The sequence below is a fragment of the Euprymna scolopes genome, chromosome 6 (assembly GCF_053919585.1).
Source record: "Euprymna scolopes isolate OS-2025 chromosome 6, ASM5391958v1, whole genome shotgun sequence".
Classification (NCBI taxonomy): Eukaryota; Metazoa; Mollusca; class Cephalopoda; order Sepiida; family Sepiolidae; genus Euprymna; species Euprymna scolopes.
The window spans coordinates 157,324,976-157,339,085 of NC_136487.1; the positions used below are offsets into that span (position 1 = coordinate 157,324,976).

The 14,110-nt window shown below is 36.9% G+C and overlaps 1 protein-coding gene across 2 annotated transcripts in view; it reads left to right on the forward strand.

The window, feature by feature from the left end:
• Positions 1-14,110, forward strand: part of LOC145278076 (DNA-directed RNA polymerases I, II, and III subunit RPABC3-like) — a 358,089-nt gene that overhangs the window by 342,414 nt on the left and 1,565 nt on the right. The window lies entirely within an intron of this gene.

Consider the following 14,110-nt stretch of genomic DNA (forward strand, 5'->3'; position numbering starts at 1 on the left):
TAATTTATTTAATTGAGCAGAGAAGTTTTGAATATGATTTTCCTAACCTCACGGCTCTTAATTAATCGATCCAGACTTCCTCTAATGTCTCGGCTGATGAACCCCCTTGTTTTTACAAGAATTCTTAAAATATTCATAAACGTTCTGTTTTCCTATTGCTATAACCCTTCCATTTTAAACATACATAAATATCTCCCTTTTCATTTCAACTCATTACTTTGTTCTGTTTACCGTTTGACAATGTCTTTCGTTTTTCTCACATTTGATTATAAACGTCTGCAAATCTTTTCACTGAGAATATTTTTCTAAATCTGGCTCACCACAAATATATATATATACATTCTCATTACAAAATCACCCCAAAGTAAAACCCCAAAACTGGCGTGAACATATCCCTAAAAATTAATGACTGCCTTCCTAAAACTGGTAATCAAAATTCCGTATATAGTGTGTGTATATATATATATATATATATATATATATATATATATATATATATATATATATATATATATATATATATATATATATAGAGAGAGAGAGAGAGAGAGAATTTATTTCTAAACTAACTAACCAATCATTATGAATTTTGAACTACAACTGCTAGAGCATGTAATATGTGCTAAATTTAGTTCTGATTTATTTTTATGCAAATAGGGCAAGGAGGGGGGATATCTCTGATTTGTGTGAAATTTTAATAAGTATTCGACATTAGTAAATATTCTTTCAAGTTTTAGTTCGTTTGGAGTATTTAACGTCCGTTTAGGGACCATATAATGGGTACAATGTCCCATTTGAAAATTTAAATAATTCAGATTATCATTAAATATAATCCATAATCATTAGACACCAATTAAACAAGATTATGTCTTCAATTTCTTGATAAGATTCCCTAAGCTTAAGTCTCCAATTTTAGGCATTTTCTCAATCCTTCAAGGTTAGAATTTATCCCAAAATCTGACCGGTAAAGTCTTGTTCACTCAGTCTGAGGGATGGTCCGGTGCAGTTCTAGAAGGTTCACCTTCCTGGGCTTTGTCTTCTCACCATTTAAGAAGAGATTAGCTTATTGCTAATCACCTGAGGTGCTTCTACCGGGGAATGCAGACTTAGCTGCCCAGGTAGTTTTTGTTCCGTTAGAACTCTTCCTCTAGAGTGCTGGCTCTTCAAATCCCACTTTCGGTCCTTGTATCACATCTTCCGCTGTGAGGACGAGATAAATACATTTCCTAGAATAAAAATCATGTAACGAATCCCCCCCCCCAGTTTTTTTTTTTTAATGATGGAAAACTGTTGTTATAATTTTTTTATCCGTCCTGAGACAAGTGTTCTTTCTTTTTATATATATATATATATATATATATATATATATATATATATATATATATACACTAGCATGGATAAATAAACAAACAGTAACTACCCCCCCCCCCTTTACTCTATCCCTCACCGATTTGTAGGTATAAATTTCACTTTTGGAGACACCACTACCCCAGCCCATTGCTTCCAATGTCAAGAAGAATAAATGCATTCAATTGATTTAAATAATCGATTTCTGCTTTCGTTATTTATTTATTTATTAATATATATATATATATATATATATATATAAAAAGGCTGAAAAAGTATTTTTAATTCTTCTCATGTAAGTATTATAAAATTCAGTTTATTTTATTTTTTATAATAACCGATTCAGAGTTTTGATTATCTAAAAAAAATAATAAATGGTTTTATGAAATAAATTTGTTTTTAATGGGTTCACCTTTTGGAGAAAATTTGCCGCAATAACATCACCTGTGTCTCACATGACATTTCTGCAGCCATTGCATGAATGTCATCATGACCTGAGACATTGTCTGTCTCCATCCTAACTCACCCTTTCTTCCTCCGTCCATCTGTCTGTATATCTGTTTTTCCTTGCCTTTCCTATACTTCTACTCTTTCTCCTCATTCTTACTCTCGCTCTTTACCCTCTCTTTCCCTTTCACTCATTCTTTTTTTCCCCCTTCTCATTGACCCTCTTTCCCCCTCTCTCATTGACCCTCTTTCCCCCCTCTCTCATTGACCCTCTTTCCCCCCTCTCTCATTGACCCACTTTCCCCCCTCATTGACCCTCTTTCCCCCTCTCTCATTGACCCTCTTTCCCCCTCTCTCATTGACCCTCTTTCCCCCTCTCTCATTGACCCTCTTTCCCCCTCTCTCATTGACCCTCTTTCCCCCTCTCTCATTAACCCTCTTTCCCCCTCTCTCATTGACTTTCTCCCCTCTCTCATTGACTTTCTCCCCTCTCTCATTGACTCTTTCCCTCTCTCTCATTGACTCTTTCCCCCTCTCTCATTGACTCTTTCCCCCTCTCTCATTGACTCTTTCCCCCTCTCTCATTGGCTCTTTCCCCCCTCTCTCATTGGCTCTTTCCCCCCTCTCTCATTGGCTCTTTCCCCCCTCTCTCATTGGCTCTTTCCCCCCTCTCTCATTGGCTCTTTCCCCCCTCTCTCATTGGCTCTTTCCCCCCTCTCTCATTGGCTCTTTCCCCCCTCTCTCATTGGCTCTTTCCCCCCTCTCTCATTGGCTCTTTCCCCCCTCTCTCATTGGCTCTTTCCCCCCTCTCTCATTGGCTCTTTCCCTCCTCTCTCATTGGCTCTTTCCCCCCTCTCTCATTGGCTCTTTCCCCCGTCTCTCATTGGCTCGTTCCCCCGTCTCTCATTGGCTCGTTCCCCCGTCTCTCATTGGCTCGTTCCCCCGTCTCTCATTGGCTCGTTCCCCCGTCTCTCATTGGCTCGTTCCCCCGTCTCTCATTGGCTCGTTCCCCCGTCTCTCATTGGCTCGTTCCCCCGTCTCTCATTGGCTCGTTCCCCCGTCTCTCATTGGCTCGTTCCCCCCTCTCCCATTGGCTCGTTCCCCCCTCTCCCATTGGCTCGTTCCCCCCTCTCCCATTGGCTCGTTCCCCCCTCTCCCATTGGCTCGTTCCCCCCTCTCCCATTGGCTCGTTCCCCCCTCTCCCATTGGCTCGTTCCCCCCTCTCCCATTGGCTCGTTCCCGTCTCTCCCATTGACTTTCTTTGGCTCGTTCCCGTCTCTCCCATTGGCTCGTTCCCGTCTCTCCCATTGACTTTCTTTGACTCGTTCCCCTCTCTCCCATTGACTTTCTTTGACTCGTTCCCCTCTCTCCCATTGACTTTCTTTGACTCGTTCCCCTCTCTCCCATTGACTTTCTTTGACTCGTTCCCCTCTCTCCCATTGACTTTCTTTGACTCGTTCCCCTCTCTCTCATTGACTTTCTTTGACTCGTTCCCCTCTCTCTCATTGACTTTCTTTGACTCGTTCCCCTCTCTCTCATTGACTTTCTTTGACTCGTTCCCCTCTCTCTCATTGACTTTCTTTGACTCGTTCCCCTCTCTCTCATTGACTTTCTTTGACTCGTTCCCCTCTCTCTCATTGTCTTTCTTTGACTCGTTCCCCTCTCTCTCATTGTCTTTCTTTGACTCGTTCCCCTCTCTCTCATTGTCTTTCTTTGACTCGTTCCCCTCTCTCTCATTGACTTTCTTCCCCCCCACCCCCGTCTCTCTTGGGCCCTCTTCCTCTCCTCCACCCCCGTCTCTCTTGGGCCCTCTTCCTCTCCCCCACCCCCGTCTCTCTTGGGCCCTCTTCCTCTCCCCCACCCCCGTCTCTCTTGGGCCCTCTTCCTCTCCTCCACCCTCGTCTCTCTTGGGCCCTCTTCCTCTCCTCCACCCCCGTCTCTCTTGGGCCCTCTTCCTCTCCTCCACCCCCGTCTCTCTTGGGCCCTCTTCCTCTTCCCCACCCCCGTCTCTCTTGGGCCCTCTTCCTCTCCCCCACCCCCGTCTCTCTTGGGCCCTCTTTTCCTCGCCTCCTACCCCTCTCTCTCTCACATACTTGTGAATAGGTAATTTTTCTAAATAAACGTAACTATTAGTAAAAAAAAAAAAAAAAAATTCTGATTTTTTATATTCAAATAAGAGGGAGTGCGGCGGATGCCAGCTAACATCTGACCTTGCTCCATCTCCTTAAAACAAAATAATTTCATAAAAGATGATCTGGAGTTTTTGTTCTTATTTTGATCAGCTGTATGCGTCTTCAACCCCTTTTTTATTCCACCCCCCCCTCTTCATTCCTGTATAAAGTGTCCATTTTAACACCTGAATTACCAAATTGTTTCTTGTTTTCAAATGAACAGACATCCCCTTCCTTTATGGGATCTTCTTCTCTCGCATCCATCCTTTTCCAGCCATCTTTTTTTTTGTTTCTTCCCTTTTCGTCGCTGTTTCTTTTTTCTTTGTCTTTTTCTTCTACCACATTTTCTATTCTTCCATCTTTTTTCCTTATCTAATCTTTTCCTCCTTCTCTTCCCAACTGCTTTCTTTTCCCACTCCTCCCTCTCCTTCTATTTTCCTTTTCTCACTTTGTCCTTCTTCTATTTTCCTATTCCAACCCGTCCCTCTCTTTCTATTTTTCTTTCTTCCTCCTTATTCTAATAAGGGGAGGCAATCAATTATAACATTGTTCTATTTACTCTTGTGTTTCCAACACAATTTGATTAATGCTAAAAACTGTATAACTTCATGTGACACCTTGCTAGATATCGTCTGGCAGCCCCCCCCCCTCTCCTCCTCAAACTCACCCTCACCCAGACATGATTTATTTCTCTTACATCAAAATCTTGAAAAAAAAAAAAAGTTTGTTTTTTAAGCCTACAACCACCTACCCTCTTCCGGTAACTTTTTAAAAATGCATCTATATATATATATATATATATATATATATATATATATAATCTCTGCTTAACTATAAAGCAAGACAAAAGGTGCGTGCAGGTCAGAGCATGTGCATTTGAGAACCGAAAATATGCAAATCCTATCACCCTAACCCCTCACCTAAACACACCCGCTCTCCATTTTGTCTGTGATTGAAATCTTGCAAGTGTCCAACCTGTTGTGTGCACAAAATGAACCCCCTGCCCCTCCTACACTCTTCCACACCCCAGACTGTAATGCAATCAATATATTCTTGTCTTCGCATCCTTTCCCCTCTCTTCACTTCCTCCGTTCTCCCTTGCTGTGTTGCTGCTGTAGCATTGGTGCACACATTGCTGCAGCACCAACTGCAAGTTTTCGGAGAGAGATGGGGCGGTGGCAGGCAAGGGTGTTGACTGCCAATGATTTCTGCGTCTAACTGGTTGCTAGCTGCACACACACACAAAAAGAAAAAAAAAATGCCAAACGCCCAATAATTTTCTGTTTGTGCACCTTTCTGTCTAGTGCTACTGCACACACGCATACGTTCAGTTGATTGCATTTGTAGCTATGTCTTCTTGGGCAAGTATTGCATTATGGGATTTCTCAATGCTTAAAATACTGAACTGAAGGCCACACAACTTGGGATTTAGTTGTTGGTCTCAATACCCCCCCCTCTCTCCCTCTCACACAATGATTTCTTAACCAAAGTAATGACGAAATATGATACAGGTCTCTATGGACACATTTATATTTAGCTGACCTTTGACAACTAAATATTTTCGTTTACTAGCCAAACCACATGGTTTTTAGAATGTGACATTTTCGCTCGGTGACGTATGTACATCATAAAGATTTTTCTGTATATTTTTAAATAAGTGTAATTCTAAATATACAACAAATTTTATGTTGATACTTAAACATTCTGACTTCTTCAGATGTTTTTTTTTTTAAAACAGCCTTCGTTAAAAAAAAAGTATATTGTTTTATTAAACTTTTATTGTTTAAATAATTTAACTGACCGTTTTATTAAAAAAAAGTTGAAAAGATATTTTTCACTCAGTAGAGAGCCTTGGAAAATTGTCAGTGAAAGAAATGCGATCACCAAAAGATAAGCATTTCATTATTTCTAGTCGCCACTTTGAAAAATCACTCGCAAATGCAACTGTTTCACTCGCGATGTAAAGAAAAAATCTGCTTTTCTGAACTTCATCCCTTTATTCATAAAGAATTGAAAAGTACAACTTAGTGGTTTCAATTCATCATTTCTAAACATTAATTTAATTTACTAGCATGCTGCCTGGCGTTGCCCGGTCATGAAACACGTTTAAATATATAAAGTTTTAATCTATGCAGATTTTTTTAGAAGTTAAAACGACCCCCCACTCTATCTGTGCCTAAATCTAAACAAAGCTTCTTTCCCAGAACTACCTGCCTGTGTAACACTGTTCCACTTCCTGGTTGAATACAGTAGGTAGCCTTCAAATCCAATGTAAACAAGTTCTTGTTGAGCCGTCTCCATAAATCAAATTCTACCCAATTTACACCGTTAACGATTACTGCACTATCAACTTACATTCATAAACCCTTATCCTCGAGTTGCCTTTGAGTCTTGATAAGTGGTGACTCCCAAGTAAAAAATAGAAATAAGAATGATTTGAGTGCCATCAGCTTAAATTGAAACCAAAACGTTTAGCACTCCAGCATTATTTGTTATCATCTGAACTAATGATAGATAGATAGATATCAAAACTTTAAAAATTACCCGACTAAAACATAAATGTATATATGCGCATGCATAGAGGAGCAGTTTAAGTCATTTTATGCCTGCCAAGTTCCAATTTTTCAATTTTGACTCCCTAGCAGCTATTTTTACCCGCTAAAAAATCAAATTGAATTTGTTTAACAAGTCCAAATCCCCTACATATCAAGTTTCAAGTCTGTAGACCAAAAAACGACAGTAGTTTGGTAGAGACCGTTCCACACAGTCATATATAAATAAATAAATTAGTTTGAGCATCTAAATATTTTGAGGTTATGGTTTAAATGTGTAATGGGGGGGGTTACTGTCTACATATATAATTTTGAGGATTCGAGATTCAAATACTTAATTTGAGAATGAGTGATTAGAAGTCTAAATTTTTAATTTGACGGTTTCGCACTCTGAATATTTAATGGGACAGGGGCGGGGGGTCAGTCATCTAAATATTTAATGGGGAGTAGCAGTCTAAATATCTAATTAAAATATTGGCAAGGAGTCTAGAGCCTTTAATTTTAAGGGGATAGGTCTAAACAGGGGTTCTCAATCGGGGTCCATGAAATATTTCTGGGGGTCCACAGAAAAAAAGTAATTTTGGTTTGACATGAAAAAAAGCTGAAGTAGACATTCAAACGAATTTGAATGTGTTTTCTAGATTTCAAAAAATGTTCATAAAATTGTCTTAAAAGCAACAAAAGATAAGTAATAAGAGCTGATTTTAAATATGTGCCTCAAGCAGTAAGTTTTTTTCCTATTATATTGTCTGTCTGACCTTCGCCCTCCCATAATCCCATACTATAACCAATAGTTATGAAGGGCTCCAAGGAAAAAGGTGTCCATGAGCAAAGAAAGATTGAGAACCACTAGTCAAAAGTATTTCATTTTGATCATCTGACCGATTTAGCTCACCCCCCCCCCCACCACCTTCCTAAAGTTTTCTATTTAATAATTCTTTGTATTTCAAAATTGTTGTTTCATTGTTTTTTGGGGTTTTTTTGTTGTTGTTTTTTCACTTTTTTTATTTAAAGTCTGGGATTTATATTATTAGATACAGCTCCATAGATCAAATTCTCACAAAAACAATCCAGGCAAATAGGCAAGAACTAAATTGCAAATTAATTTTCCTTTTGTACGACTAGTATGGTCAAGAATACATATTATGCCCATGCTGACCATATGTTTCCATCATCCTTTCCTGGTTCTTATAACAGAGCTGTGAAAGTCATTTTTCTCCTTCCCATGCCAGGAAGATGTGACACAAGGGTCGGAAAGTGGGATTGAAGAGCCAGCGTGCTAAAGAAAAGCTCTCTGGTCTGCAAAGGAGGAAACGTCAAGGAATATTAAATTCATTGGTGGTCCCAGTCGCATGTAATGTTTGGTGCATTCTTGGTCAGAAAGCCAGTATCTTTGGACGACCTGATCTGGTAGCATAAGTATTACCAGTCTGGACCAAATGGATCTGAGAGCAATGGTTACTAAGGACCTCACCATTAAATATCTTTTAAAGTTCTACCCAGGACCGATGGTGTGATGATGGGTACCGTTATAAAAAAAAAAAAAAAACGGTTTCTCGATAATTTTGATGTTTAAGTTTTCTTGTGTGCTGAGCGAATTTTGTTTTCTTTAGTATTGTCAAAGAACTGATGTCAGTTTAGTTAAACATCCCACACCACGACAAATGCTGTTCAGTCTCCTAATGCATTCATTTAAACCTTAGTGTGACAGATTGATGTAACTGTTTCATATTTAAGCATGACAGACCAACGAAAATGCTGTTTCAAATTTAAGTGTGACACACCTGGATAAAATCTCTAATGGTGATAATTGGGACATTAAAAAAAAAACAAAAAAAAAACACCGAATCCATATTAAGATACGTCATGTCATAGTTGTTGGACCAGCTCTTTCCAACAAGTTTGCCATGTCCCAAACACTGGCTAACTAGGCACAATGATCCAAGATTGCTTCTATTATGAATGACAGCTGTCTACAGTTCCAGTAGTGGACCCTGTAACGGTGAGGGCCCAGAATCAGTTCAGTATCCTGCTTCATCTTGAAGTTTAGAATTGGCTATCATAACGTTTCTTCCAGCCTGAAGTCACCTGGATGTTATTGAAAAGCATGGCTGAACCAATGAAGACTCCAAGGAAAAAGGGGGTCCATGAGCAAAGAAAGGTTGAGAACCACTAGCAAGGAGAGATTTTTGCAGTAAGCATGAACTTTACCGTTGTACTATTTAGGGATAAACTGTTGTCAGTGGATATGGAGGATGTGGTGTACGCAGTGATGGAGGAATACCTTCAGTTTGCATAGATCACTTGTCCATGCAAACTGGAGCTTTTTTTTTTTTTTTTTTTTTTTTTTTTTTTTACAAAGGCATCACCACATTATCAAGGCCCAGAGGCCACTCAAGGATAAGGGTTAAAGAGTGTACAGTAGAAGTTGGTCAATATAGTAATCATTAGTAATGAAAATTTGGTAAATTTAATAACTTATATGGAACGGCTCATCAAGAACTTATTTACCTTAGACTTGAACACAACCATATTGTAGTCAGCCGGAAAGCAGGAAAACGGAAGACAATTCCACAGGCGTGCAGTTCTAAGAAAGAAGCTTTGTTCATGGAATCTATGTTTAGGTTTAGGCACAGATAAAGAGTGGGGGAAATTATTGATAGTGTTTACAGCTAGACGAGTGTTTCTTGTGAAAGTTTGGCGAGGGGGGACCATAGATTGAAGCTCAGTTGAACACTTTCCATGAAAATAACGATACATCAGAGACAAACTCGCAACATCTCTTCTGTGAGATAAAGGTTGTAAGGAGGAGAAAAGGACATCTCCTACGAGGCTACGAAGTCTATTTTGAACTCTATCAAGGCAGGACAAGTCCTTTCTAGCAGCTCCTGCCCAGATGTGGCAACAGTATTCCATCCTTGGACGTACCTGGCTCTTATATAGATAGAGAATAGCATCAGCAGTGAGATATCTACTGGATCGATAGAAAGATCCCACCATTTTTCCAGCGGCCTTGGCAACAGATTTGATATACGTGTTCCATTTAAGATCAGGAGTAATGGTCAAGCCCAGAAGCTTGTCAAAACTTGAGGCCTCCTGAAGACGAGAGCCATTCATTTCAATTGATGACAAATGTGGATTAAAATGTTGATGATGTAAAGAGAGAAGCTTGGTTTTAGATGCATTAAAAGTAACCAGCCACTCCTTTCCCCATTGTACTACATGCTCAAGATCAGAGGAGAGAGAATTGGAGAGTACTTGCTCGTTTACTGTCTTAGATGTGGTACCATAAATGGTAGTGTCGTCAGCATAAATGTCTACAAATGATGTAAGGATATGATTTGGAAGATCATTAATGTAGATCAGGAAAAGAGTTGGGCCCAGGATGGATCCCTGAGGGACACCGGCATTAATACTGTGAGCTTCTGATTTTTGCCCCTCAACTACTACTCTTATGAACCTATCAGAAAGAAATGATTTAATAATTGAGAAGACTTTTCCAGCTATACCATAGCTAGCGATCTTATGAAGTAAACCTTTATGCCATACCCTATCAAAGGCTTTAGATATGTCAAGAGCAATTGCCCTAGAAAGATTGCCACCGTCGAGAGATTTGCTAATCCTATGCGATATAACTGTAAGGACATCTGCTGTAGATCTAGCAGAACGGAAACCATATTGAGTGTCACTAAGAAGGTTATTTTTGTTGAGATGTTTGATTACTTCTGTATTTAACACAGATTCTAGCAACTTACTCATGACGCACAGGAGACTTATTGGCCTGTACTGAGAGGGGGATGAGCGATCACCTGAATTCTTAAATACAGATCCAAGGGAAGTTACTCATATATTTTTTTTTTTTTTTTTACCTATTTGACTATCACTGCCTACATCACATCTTTCTTGGCTGCTGGCAACAGTTTATTCCCAACAGTACAATACAGTATCTTAAAATATGCCCGTTCAAATGTTAGTGTGACAGACGATTGTAAATTCAGTTTGCTGACAGACCAGTGAAAAAGGACTAATAGTGTTCCTCATTCAATCCGGAATAATATGAAGTCATAATTCAACATTATTTTTTGGTTTGTGCATGTGTGCTTTAAATAAACTAATTCTAAACAATTCAGTACAGACATTAACGGCTTGTTTCAGGGGAAAATGTTTCATACAAAGCATTAAAATCTTTGAGTTATCTAATATATAAAGTAGACCTAGTCGTCTATTTACTGGATCTTTATGATTAATAACTTGTTTGCTACAAGAATCAAATATCATTCTGTTCTGCTAGTTTCTTTTGTAGGACATTGGGTCATGTTCTTAAAATAAAAATATTTTTTTTACCTTGAAATCACTTTGTTTTCATAGAGTAAAAAAAAGATGTGTCCTCTACAAAATATCTACTCTCCTCAACACTCTCGGAAGATTTTTTCGAATAAACACTATATTTTCTCTCAGCAGCAAATGTAAATTTCTATTATATCAAAGGAAATTTGTGTGTGTAGGTTCGTTCCCTATGGACTTCAAAAGAGCTGGGCTGTTCTTTTTATGAAATTTCACACGAAAGTACTTTATATGCGTGGCAGTGTTCTTAGATAGGTTTTGTATCGGGATATCTTCGATAAATATCGGTAATCGAGATAATAGAATGAAAGAAGGGATCGGCGATTTGGACCCAAGTTAACACCTTACATAGCCTAACATCACAAGTGGATTTGAAAAGTTTTATTACCACACAATCCGAAAGGCCTGACATATGAAATCGAGAGTAGGTTCTTTGATATGACAGGGGTGCGTTCAAAATTAATGTTTCTGTTTAAAACACACTTGAACCATAATACCTTTTCATTTTAAACTTTAATTCAAGCTATTGCATATAAAAAATAATTTTTATAAAATAAACACTAGGTTCTCTACAGTGTAATGTAGACTACAATTTATTGTAGAGCAAGTCACTGCAGGGAGGTATGTGAAACTTCCTCCAGTTGCATCATGACAGGTCCCCAACTTGAGCAATCAATTAATTTGATTGAAAAATGAGCGACTTCACCAATTTTGATGACAATAAATATGAGTGTGAAACATTCATTGATCATCAATCAATCCTGGGCAACGTTGGATCTCCCTGCTAGTATTATTTATTTAGTATTATTAATTAGCAGGACTCGTGGAAATTCCACGGAATGAGAAATATATTTAATCAACAAATATATTTTGATAAAGCTGATATTTTCTGGATAGAGCAAAAAAATTAGTTTTGAACAGAAAAACCAATAACACACAGCAAATATGAATTCAACATTTCTATAGAAATGGTGTCTATTGTATTTTAAATCTGATCCAAATGATATAAACTAATAATTACAAATAAATACCCAGAAAGTAATATTGTGCTACATAGTTCAATACAAATAATAAAATCACATTGTAAGAAAAAAAACTTCAATTTACACCTTTGGTCCAGCACTTCTTGGCAGACAGTGTTTGTCTTTTGCCCTGTTTCTTTCGATTGTTCCCTTTTTTTTCTTTATGTACTGTTTTGCGGTTTTCTTTCTTAGGTGAAGAACTGCATGTCGAAATCACAAGTTTCTTTTGCACATCATTAAAACAATGATCATATATTATGATATTAAAAAACGAGGCTAGATCCAAGGGAAGTTACTCATATATTTTTTTTTTTTTTTTACCTGATTGGCCTTTTTAAAGCCAATTTCGTGAATTTTGCCATTTTCCTTTCCCCCCCTCCCCTCCCCAGCACTTTAGCATCTTCCTAAGTTTAACCTACTGACTACTATACAATTAAATAATATAATTTTATTATAAAGATTTAAACTTTTTTAATGCATCTAACTTTGTTTTTTCTTTTCTTTCTTTTTTTTTGTTTTTTCTGTTTTTTCTTGTTTTTTTTCTCGTTTTTTTTTCTCGTTTTGTTTTTTTTTTCTTGAGAAAAAAAAACAAGAAAAAAAAAAAACAAAACAAGAAAAAAAAACAAAACGAGAAAAAAAAAAACGAGAAAAAAAAACGTTTTTTTTTTTTTTTTTTTCGTTTTGTTTTTCTCTTCTCTTTGTTTTTCTCTTCTCTTTGTTTTTCTCTTTGTTTTTCTCTTCTCTTTGTTTTTCTCTCTCTTTGTTTTTCTATTTTTATAATCATCAAATTTTAATTGACTCTACTCTCAAAATTATGTCTAAAGTAATAGAACAATTCATACACTGACCGTACTTGTCTATAACCAAAATTTTTTAATCGCCTTTCAATAACTATTTTGGCCAAGATTTAATTTTTAAGTGATGGTTTTCAGTATGTTTGTTTGAAGCATCATTCTGTTGAAAGAAGAAAAACAACTAAATTTAAGTTATTGAGAAAATAATACAAAATTAATGAACTCTTTACTGTTTGTTAGTTTCTTTATTTTGAAAATCTAAAAAGTAAAAAAAAAATTAAGCTCAAATTAGGAGGAGGGATGCGGAACCGAGCCATTGAAGGCTAAAAAGGGTAACTTTTGGCTGCAAAATTTGCAACAAAAATCAAGATGTGTGAATAATGATAGAAAATAAACTGCAGATAAATAGCAAGAATTTTATTGACCAATCAAAAAGTATCTTGCTGGACACTCCCTCCCCCCTTCAAATAAAAAGCAACGGATATGTAATTAAATTTTATTTTAAGCATGAAAAACAGACATTAAACAAATACAATGATGATAAAAATTTGTTAGTGATGGTTATTTTATTGTAATTTTTGTTCCCAGACAAAGTCTTCATCATAGAAATCGATTTGCTGTTTTTGACAGATTTTTCTCTGCTCCAAGTTGCCTTTTCCTGTTCCATAAATTGACAATTCATACAAAATCTTGAATACATAAGAGAAAGTTGTAAAAAGGTTATACGACGACCAATTCACTTTTTGATACATTTCAGGTGTCTGCATTTTTTTTTTCTTGTTTTCGTAATGAATTTGATTTTGTGCTATTTCCATTTTTCTTTCACAGATAATGCGTGTCTGTGTGTGTTTTCTCCATTTCTGATAGAAATCAAACAATCTGACAAGATGTGTGCGTTTGGTCAGGGGTGTTATAAAAAAAAAAAAAAAAAAAAAAATTGTCGATCAATAAAACCAGTTTTAGAAATTTGTAGTTGGAATCCTTGAGGGAAGTTCTTTCTAGATTTTGCCTTTCCCTCTTTCTTTTGCTTCTGAAGAAAAAAATTTTCTTTTTTCTATTTTTGAAATCCATGAAAAGTAAGAATCAATATCTGGAAAAATCTGAAGACTTTTACCTAAATGCTCAACTCCAACATCTCCCATAATTTAGTTTTTCACTTTTATATATATATATATATATATATATATATATATGAATGAAAATTTTTTTCCAGTTGGTACAATTAAACTCAATGAAAATGTCAAAACATTTTCAGAGCATATGTATCAGTAGTGAACATTCCAAAACCAAATGTATATTTATTTTTACTTTCATAATATTTTATTGTCTTATGTGCGTTTTGTTGAATGGTGAAAAAACAAACAACTTGGAGAAACTAGGGGATTTTTTTTCTGGGATTTAAGAAAATAAAAGTTGCTGAAAAGAAATTAAAA